General features: G+C 42.6%; 1 long non-coding RNA gene across 1 annotated transcript; it reads left to right on the top strand.

The window, feature by feature from the left end:
• Positions 1-9,261: 9,261 nt before the first annotated feature.
• On the top strand, positions 9,262-10,686 carry LOC140588638 (uncharacterized). Its single transcript, XR_011989771.1, has 3 exons — positions 9,262-10,305; positions 10,409-10,476; positions 10,572-10,686. It is a non-coding gene; the product is annotated as an uncharacterized lncRNA (long non-coding RNA).

Below are 10,686 nucleotides of genomic sequence, written 5' to 3'. Positions count from 1 at the left end.
TTTTTTATATAAGACATCCGGAGGCTGCAGGGCATCGTCCAAGCAGCAGAGAAGCTCATTGATTCACTACCTGCCCCAAGAACAAAAAGGCGACCTGGCGAGATCATCGCCGACCCCTCCCACCTCGGCCACAAACTCTTCCAAATTCTCTGTTCTTGGGGACGGATCTGATCCATCAGAACCACCAAATCAAGAGAAGAGCAAAGCTTTTTCTCCGAGTGGTTGCTCTGCTCAACACCTGATCCGCACTCTGCCGCTGGACTACTGGGCACTTCACTCTATATTTGAATTTATTTTATTATTACATATTTTTTTGCTTCTTTAAAACTAATCCCCTGCTTATTACCTTTAGACTTTGTTCTAATGTTTATTGGGATAGAATATATCATGTCAAATTCAGTTTATACACGCCTACTTGGCTCATAAAAATGATTAACTGAAGTCAACTTCCAAAAATTATAGTGAATTGCATCATTTGCTTTAGGTTTAAAAAAGTTTAGCTTTTTTAACATTTTGTAACTTTTGTTGAAAAAGACATACTTTGCATATACATATACTCATGTTTTCTGTGTCTGCCTTCACCGGACGTGAATTTTCGTTTTACAAGATGATTAGGGAACGCTTATCATGAAAGAAGTGCTGTCTGATTGGCCAGTGAACGTGAAAAACTGAGAAATATTCTGATCCCCGGACACGTCCTCTTTTTCATCTCACCAAATATGGTACCTACCCATACCATTATCCTTCGTCCACCAAACTTTACAGGTGACACAATGCAATCAGGCAGGTAACGTTCTCATGGCATCTGCCAAACCCAGACTCGTCCATCAGACTGCCAGACAGAGAAGCACGATTTGGTCACTCCGCAGAACACATGGAAAGTTAAGTGCAATGTGGGCACAGGCGAGTTGGGGAGTGTGGAGGGGGGACAATCATGCTCAGGCATGATATAAGGCAACCGGGCCAAATGTGAGTACACCCTAACACTGACCATTTGTCAGGCTGAGCTCTACCTGGGAGGGTCCTGGAGCAGCTACTGGAAGAGGTGGTGCAACTCTACTCACCTCAGCCACCTGACAGACAACCTCAGTGCCTCAATACCTACACTGGAAGAGCAGCGTGCAAGGGAACAGCAGGCCATGAGATACAGACACCATCACGAACGGCTAAAGAGCCAAAGACTCCGCTCGCTCACAGAGAGCGTCGCTTGTGATGAAACCCAGGGCTTCATGACGAAGCATTTGTGTTATTTGTGATTATAGCATTATGTGATGTTTCCTCTGTTTATGTTAAAGTTCAGTGGTCAGTTTAACAGATAAACCACACACAGTTCCTTAATAACTATATTTTATTCTTCAAAACAAATATAAAAATGATTATGAAAAAATATATATTCTGTGAGCTTGCTGGAAAACAGTTTGTCCAGCATGAGCCAGCCTCATCCAGAGGGCTACTCTCCTGCTGTCAGTCATCCATTGCCATGTCTGAGCCAGCCTCGTCCTGAGGGCTGCTCTCATGCTGTCCGTCATCCATTGCCATGTCTGAGCCAGCCTCGTCCAGAGGGCTGCTCTACTGCTGTCCGTCATCCATTGCCATGTCTGAGCCAGCCTCATCCAGAGGGCTGCTCTCCTGTTGTCTATCATCTTTTTCCAGCATGAGCCAGCCTCGTCCAGAGGGCTGCTCTCCTGCTGTCCGTCATCCATTGCCATGTCTGAGCCAGCCTCGTCCTGAGGGCTGCTCTCATGCTGTCCGTCATCCATTGCCATGTCTGAGCCAGCCTCGTCCTGAGGGCTGCTCTCCTGCTGTCCGTCATCCATTGCCATGTCTGAGCCAGCCTCGTCCTGAGGGCTGCTCTCCTGCTGTCCGTCATCCATTGCCATGTCTGAGCCAGCCTCGTCCTGAGGGCTGCTCTCCTGCTGTCCGTCATCCATTGCCATGTCTGAGCCAGCCTCGTCCTGAGGGCTGCTCTCCTGCTGTCCGTCATCCATTGCCATGTCTGAGCCAGCCTCGTCCAGAGGGCTGCTCTCCTGCTGTCCGTCATCCATTGCCATGTCTGAGCCAGCCTCGTCCTGAGGGCTGCTCTCATGCTGTCCGTCATCCATTGCCATGTCTGAGCCAGCCTCGTCCTGAGGGCTGCTCTCCTGCTGTCCGTCATCCATTGCCATGTCTGAGCCAGCCTCGTCCTGAGGGCTGCTCTCCTGCTGTCCGTCATCCATTGCCATGTCTGAGCCAGCCTCGTCCTGAGGGCTGCTCTCCTGCTGTCCGTCATCCATTGCCATGTCTGAGCCAGCCTCGTCCTGAGGGCTGCTCTCCTGCTGTCCGTCATCCATTGCCATGTCTGAGCCAGCCTCGTCCTGAGGGCTGCTCTCCTGCTGTCCGTCATCCATTGCCATGTCTGAGCCAGCCTCGTCCTGAGGGCTGCTCTCCTGCTGTCTGTCATCCATTGCCATGTCTGAGCCAGCCTCGTCCTGAGGGCTGCTCTCCTGCTGTCCGTCATCCATTGCCATGTCTGAGCCAGCCTCATCCAGAGGGCTGCTCTCCTGCTGTCCGTCATCCATTGCCATGTCTGAGCCAGCCTCGTCCTGAGGGCTGCTCTCATGCTGTCCGTCATCCATTGCCATGTCTGAGCCAGCCTCGTCCTGAGGGCTGCTCTCATGCTGTCCGTCATCCATTGCCATGTCTGAGCCAGCCTCGTCCTGAGGGCTGCTCTCCTGCTGTCCGTCATCCATTGCCATGTCTGAGCCAGCCTCGTCCTGAGGGCTGCTCTCCTGCTGTCCGTCGTCTGTTTCCAGGTCTGAGCCAACCTCGTCCAGAGGGCTGCTCTCCTGCTGTCCGTCATCCATTGCCATGTCTGAGCCAGCCTTGTCAAGTGGGCTGCTCTCCTGCTGTACATTACCATCTTGTTTGCCAGCAGGGCAATCACTGGCCATCTCATGGCCGCCTTCAGCCATGGTAGCAGTGTCTGTATCTCTTGGTGTAGTCCTCCTCAGCTTCTTCCAGAACCTGAGAAGAGTGCCTTTCTTTTTTGGGCCCTGAACATTTTTTTGTTTAGGGCCCTGCACCTTTGTGCAACTTAAACCCATACTGAAATTATGCAAACGATATAGCTTAGATTCTCTTTCACCAGTGCTTCCTTTGAGAGAGTCTCTAAGAATGAAATGTGAAGGTGCAATTGCTTCTTATATAGAAAAATCTTCCTTCGATGATATCACTGACCAGTTCCGAAATTCTGTTCTGTTTTGACATCACAGAGGGCCCTCCATATAAGGCATCTGTCATTTCATTGTTTATACTAGTGCAGGGTATGCTGATTGATTTAAAAAATAATATTAAATCATTATTAAAAAAAAAAATACCTGTGTGTTTAGAAAAATAATACCTGTGTGTGTGTGTGTGTGTGTGTGTGTGTGTGTGTGTGTGTGTGTGTGTGTGTGTGTGCGTGTGTGTGTTTTCCCTTATCCTACCAATACTATCCACATTATTACTTAAAAGCTTGTTTGACATCCTTTAATGCTGGTAGTTTTCAGTAACTTCAATTAAACATGAATTGTGTTAATATGATGAAACTAATATGGGGTCATTTTGACCCCAATATAATATAATTGAAATTATCACATGGTCATTTAAACTTCAACACTTTTAAATATGTATTGACTTGAAAGTAGGGTGTCCGGGAGGCTTAGCTGGTGGCCCTGTTGTCTGTCACCGATGGGTTTGAGGCTTTGAATCTCATCACTGCTTGACAGGGGTGCCGTAATGGTGGGGGAAAGTTACGATGATTTCAAGGGCCCCTGAATGACAGGCGGCCTAAAAAATTGGGAGAATAGCTGGATTGGTCTGGACTGGGGGGCCCAATATGATATGCCTTCATGGGGCCCACAATCTCTAGCAATGCCCCTGCTGCTCGGTGTATGCATGAATGTTTTTCTGCAGACATTGTTTAGGCTAATTGGTGCATCTACAATTTCCCATAGTGTATGAGTGTGTGTGTATATGACCTGTGATGGACTAGCATCCTGCCCAGGATGTACCCCAGCCTTGTGCCCTGTGCTGCTTGGCACGAGCCCCAGGTGACTCTGCCCAGTACAAACAAACTGATGGTTGGGTGATTTTTCAGGTCTGGACGGCACAGAGGCTCAGGACACATAAGTTACATCACACCTTTGGGGGCTGGGAGTCAAAGATCACTTTTGCTCTGTGTGTGAGGTTTGCATGTTCTCCTAGTGTTATATGAATTTTCTCTGGATCCTCTGTTTTACTCCCAAGATTGAAAGAGGTGTACTTAGGTAAATTAGTGTCTCTAAATTGGCTTGTGTGTGTCGGCGTGTGTGCGCCCGGTAGTGATCTTTGCGGTAATGATGCCGGTCCTTGTTTTTGCTGCTCCAAGCTCCCTCGCAGTCAGAGCATCATCTTACCGTAGGAACAGCAGTATCTCAAGTTGTTGACGGAGCACATGTGGAAATCTGTGGCTGCTGCATCTGTGTCTTCAAATTTAGTCCTTGATTCTGTGTGATACTTTAAATTAGGACCCTAGAAAACATTAATTGAACAAATAGTTCCATTTATTACAGTAGCATAAGTGGAAATTTGTGTTTTTAAAAGCACTAATCAAACCAGAAATAGCAAACAATGATGTGACATTATGAGGAATAAATTGACATACTCATAAAAAATTGGAATGATAAAAAAAAAAAAACCACCAGATAGAGTGACAAAAATCCTCTCATTCAAGGCAGTAGGATGAGGGATTTACACACACACACACACACACACACACATACATATTGTACTGCCATTGTAATGAGATAATCAATTTATTTATTTATTTATTTACTTTATTTTTTACATATTTTGCATATTCACTTGCCAGTGCTTTTAATGTTGATCAGTGTGTGTGTGTCGGTGTCTGTTTGGCTTTGCACAGATCACATTTGTTGATCAAAATGTCCCCAAAGTTTGGTAAAACTCGAAACTTACTTTTGGTTAAGGTTAGAGCTGGGTGGGGGTTATGTGTCCCGTCAATAGGATTAGAGTCTTTTTTCACCCATAGAAATGAATGGAAGGTCCCCATTTAGATAGGTACACCAATATGTGTGTGTGTGTGTGTGTGTGTCTGCGTGTTTGTCTGTGTGAGCAGGTATACCTTACCTTATCGGGACACAATGTCCCCACAACATGATGATTACCTGTTTTTTTCCCTTATGGGGACCAATTTCCTGGTCCCCATCAGGAAAAACTCAATTTAATAAAAATCTATGACTCCAATGAGAAAAAAAAAATTCAACAACTGTAGTATTTTGCTTGGTTACTTATTTAGCATTTTTCCCATAAAAATGAATGAGCAGTGCCCAAAAACATATGATTACATGACTGTGTGTGTGTGTGTGTGTGTGTGTGTGTGTGTGTGTGGGACTGCATAGCCTTGGAAAGCCAACCTACTCTCAGGAGAGTCTAAGCCCAACTTTTTCACAGAGTTACTGGTTTAAAATATTCAGAAAAATTGAGGAAGCAAAAACTTCCAAATGGTGAACAATGTGGGAAGCTGTGGGCAGCTAAAACTGTCTGCAGGGGTCCATATATCACAGGAATCATCGGCACGACTCTGGAGCTGTGACATTTTAAAATGAGACCGTTATAGTCCCCCTTTTCTTAAAAAGCATTACGGAAAATCAGATCAGTGAGATTTTAAACAAGAACCCAGTGTCAAAGCTGCGGGAAATCAAAAGCCAGGCCTATGGCCACCGCTGATTGTGAATAGGACTTGGCTTCAGTAGACTTTCAAATATTTCTGCGTTTTTGAAGTTTTTCAAAATTAGTGAAATAGTACTTAATAATATTCTTTTCACTATCAAGTGTGAAGAATACTTCAGTTTGATCCGAAACGGTGAGTACAGTCCAGCTTGAGAAGTAATTCTTTTAGAGAAGCAGATTAATATGGTCAATAATATTTTGAATATTACTTAAATATACTACGCTTCACTAACTGTATATATTGTGCGTAATTAATATGCAAAATATGAATGGCATATGAAAGGTGTATTGGCTCACTGTATGGCTTCATACCTCCACTCTGCATGTTTGCAGTTTGCACACTCATTTGTGAGGGAGCCTAATTAGGAGAGTCTTCAGTTTAAGACAGGTCATAAATGGCTGCTTGTCTTGTACCCTCAGATTCATAATGGATGTGAAAACGTGCATTGATTTCTTGGAGGAAAGACGAGAGGAGAAACTGAGGGAGATGGTGGATTTTATATTGCATGAATTAGAAGATTTAGAAAATTCAGCTTCTGAGCTGGAAATGGAAATCAAGGGGTTTTTGAGTAAGTGTACATAAGAGATTGTTGCCATGAGAGAGAAAGAGAAGAAAGACAAGGCAGAGGAAGGAAGTGTGAAAGAAAACGAGAACATGAATGGACGGATGAGGAGCATGGAGCCTAGGCAAAGGAGAGAGGAGAAGAAGAGGTGTGAAATAGGAGAACAGACAGAGATGGAGAGTGAGGAGGTCCACTCAAAAAAGAGGAAGGGATCAATGGAATTCCCATTGATAGTGACTAGAGGAGGAAAAAATGATGAGGAAGGGGATCAGCATATTGAAGGATGTCGTATTTCTTTATGTGTCACACTAACAAGGACATTTTTATTTCTGCTTTTCAGAGCTCTCCACCCTGGAAGCCATATAAACATGGTGCCTGTGGTTTGTGACCCACCTCCTCAAAGCGACGGCCTCTCTCCTGAGCCCTTAAATGATTTTTGTTTTTTACTTGTATTTAAATATATACATAATAAAACTTGCACCTCTGTGTTCTATGCTTCCTTGCTCACCGCCTTAACACGCTCTAAATAATCCTAAACTATATTTCAATGTTTAATTGGATTCAGCATGAACAGCCTCTACCATCCAGGCGCAAACAAATATGTAAAACATAGTATAGTGTGAACTTCTCCAACTTTCTTGATAAGAAACATGGTTCTTGTGGGAGTAACGCAAGTTTGCTGGGAGTGGTTGACCTAGTGAATAAATATAATGCAACAGCAAATAAATCGATGTGTAATTTACCTACAAAACATTCACTTATGTGCAATCAAACCAAATTAGTCGTAATAATGAAAACAGGCACAGCACTGTAATGTTAACATTACAACACAGAATAAATGGCTTAACGTAACAGGACAATATTAAGATAGCAAAATGTATACAATAATATATGATGAATAATAAGCCAGCGATTTACTGTATGCTTTTACTTACCCGAGAATACACCAAGATACTTTGCCCACACTTTCCCCTCTACAGTTCATACCACAATGTTTATTATATTTTAGAGTAAAAATAAACAAAATATTAACACAAGCCAGATGCCATCCAAATTTCATCAAATTTTATCAACAAAGTTTAAAAAAACATAACAAAAAAGTTAAGTACCCAGACAGAGTGATGGAATGAAATGAATCTGCACGTGGTGAAAGGTCATGTGACTGTATCGCAATAATTATAATATCAGATTAAACAGACAATTATGCAATTATTATTAATCTGAATAACTTTTAGTTTTGGTGATTTCACCATGATATGTTGCTATTTAGTATGGTTAAATGGAGTTTTAAACCCCTCTAGGGTACGAAATGACCCCAAATAGTGTTTTAGGGTACTGCTTACTACAAAGTGTGACTTCTGGTAAGAGACATTGCTGCAGAATTTTTCAAATATTTACTCCTCTGGGGTACATTTGCAGCTAATAATTTAATTTGGGATCCAGTCTGTGTGTTTTTTGCGTGTTTTGGTAGTTTTTGGATTAAATGTTATATTATTCATTTTTTTAAAGTGTTTCTGGCAATGATTTGACTTGTATTTCGCCATATATGTGGAATCAATTTTACTGTTATTGTCAGTCTGTGCTTTTGTCACACAGAAGCTGGAGAAGAGCCAGCAAAGTACTATTTAGTTTGTTCATTAATTCTGGAATAACAAAGGCTTTTCGCAAATACTCCTGGACCTTACTTGCGTCTTTACTTCCCTTATTCATTATCTTGTTAGCTATTTGCTAAGATCAGTTGCTTTTGGGAAATCCAACCTTGGTCATTTTGCGACGATCTGATTGGTTGAAATGCATGGAGACTAGAGAACAGTTATCTGTGTTGATATGCATAGATTAGTAGTATTGAATGGATGCATTCCCAATAACTCAGAACTTGAAAATTTCCAACCTCCTACTTGGAAAATGTATTATAGAATGATTGAATGGAATAGATTTATGCAAATTTATGCAAGTTAATGCTAATTCCACTAGTGTTTGATGCTCATGGACATACTAGCAGAAATTAGCTCTTAGTAAATCATGATGTACACTGTGTGAACAACCTTCTGCAGTGGAAAATTGAAGCGAGCTGGAATCATGCTGCAACTGTAGTCTCTTTGTGGAGTCTGCTTCTTGTACGCCAGTGGAAAAGCACTGTGAATCAATGGATCTCTAGAGAGGAGAGTGAGCAGAGCACTGCATCATGAGTCAAAGATCTGTTCACACCACTGCCTTGTTCTGTTCACATGCAGCTTTTGTTGTAGCTGCCAAATATCTGCACTAGCCCACATTGAAGGATTTGGTAACAGGTGTGGCTTCCCAAGTTATTCTTACCTTGCACCCAATCACTCACTGTACACTAAGTGGGTATATAAAAATAAACAGATATGAGTTTGAAACTCTTGCAGAAAATAGCTGTTAAAGCATTCATCGGTGTGTGTTTGTATAGTAATGTAAAACCTGTTATTTTGACATTGTGCGGACCACTTTATCAGTCCCCACAAGGGGAAACTAAGTTTTATAAAAATCCATGACTGCAATCAAAAAACTTTTCCTGTAGAAATGACATAAAAGTCCCCACAAAGATATGAATACAAATGTGTGTGTGTTTTTTATTTCAAATTTCATAAAATGGTGCCTTCCTTTGGCAGTATGTTTAAATAATCTGTCCCTTTTCAATAACTGAAGGTCATGCAAAATCCACTGAGAACCACACAGCCCTGTTTGAGCACCTGCCCTTCAGACCGTGTGTGCACCTCACTAGCAGAAGGACATGTAGAGAATGGCAACAGTTAGAAGCTCATGGCATAAAAAGCAACAGTATATTGGAGAGAGATGGAGAATACCGGTTATGTCAAAGTGACAGGTTGGGTCAAAGGTCACAAAGGTCAAATAAATCAAAAAGTGACAGGCGGGGGCTGCAAGCCGGGTGACGTCATGAGGTAGTGGGAGGGGGGGCTTTTTTTTTTGGCTGTGAGCCAGTTGAGCGTTGGGATAGGGGTTTATTTGTATATAGTTTATTTATTTATTATAATTATTATAATTTAATTATGTATTATTATTTAATTATGTATTATTATGTAATTATTATTTTATATTGAGTAGAGTGCTTATGAGTGTGGTGTTTTGTCTGCATCCAGCGGGTGCCGAGCAGGGGGGACTGAGCAGGGGGGTTGGTGCGTTAAGGTCCCAAACACTGGGTCTGAGTGGGGGTGGGTTACCTGATGGAGTGTGAGCGTACGCTGTACCACCGTGGTAAGGTCCGTGGCTTTGGAGAATCTGTAGAAAAGGGCTCTGAGAGAGCGATGCTGTGTCTGTTGCGGTACCGTGGTAAGGTCCCATGGCTTTGGATAATCCGCAAAGGACTCGGAGAGAGCGATGCCGGAGAGCTGAGAGTTGTGCTGCGCGAGACTGAAAGAAATCCTGTGAGAATGACCAAGTTGGAGCTAAGAATGAGAGGAGGAGCTGGGTCTGACGTCCAGTAAAAAAACGCTTAGCAGTAGTTTGACCGTCTGTGTGTGTGTGTATGTGTGTGTGTGTGTGAAAGCCGACACCCCCCTGCAGCAGTAGCAGTTTGGCCTTGTGTTTTTCCTCATGCAACCTATGTACATCCCGATAGGTCAAATCCCGGTCAAACTGTAATTTCGGCCACAGATCAAGTTTGACACTTTGTATTTCAGTAAATTTTGTTAAAAGTTTTGTCTTTTCCCCCCGACTCCCCGCCACACATCAAGTTTGACATTTTGTATTTCAGTAAATTTTGTCTTTTCCCCCCGACTCCCCCCATACCGTCTACGCAGTTAAAACGTACATCGAAATAGACAACAGATAAAACTTGACAGGACGTATATTTCTCCTTAAAGAATCCTAAAAAGTAAGCAACCGGTGAAATTTTTATTACCTTGAGAAGGGTCCCCCTCCTTTGGTAAAGAGACACAAGTACCCCACACCCCGTATCATCAAGGCATTGCCCTACTGGAAAGAGAAAACTACATGGGACCTGCATAGAGTAAGTATATTATTTCTTTTACGCGTGTTTTATGATATTTTACGCGTGTTTTATGATAAACACAATACAATAAAATAACTTAAAATAATTATTTTATTTTTAGAGATTCAGCTATTTTGGGTTTGTTTTTTTTTCTCTACGGGAGACACTGCGGATAGAAAACTCCATATAGTGAGTATATTATTTCTTTTATACATATGATAAACGCTATACATTAAAAATAACTTATTCTAATAATAGGTATTCTCTATTATTTTATGTACAAGAGAGACGGCACGGACCGGTCAAGAGAAAATCTACGCAAGACCTGAATCAGCAGGTATGGATGGAGCAACACCCCCCCTCCTATACCTGAAGCGCTATTAAATGAAATAGACAACA

The sequence above is a fragment of the Paramormyrops kingsleyae genome, chromosome 4, assembly GCF_048594095.1.
Source record: "Paramormyrops kingsleyae isolate MSU_618 chromosome 4, PKINGS_0.4, whole genome shotgun sequence".
Classification (NCBI taxonomy): domain Eukaryota; kingdom Metazoa; phylum Chordata; class Actinopteri; order Osteoglossiformes; family Mormyridae; genus Paramormyrops; species Paramormyrops kingsleyae.
The sequence above is the reverse complement of the archived record's forward strand: the minus strand, read 5'-3'. Positions and strand labels throughout refer to the sequence as shown.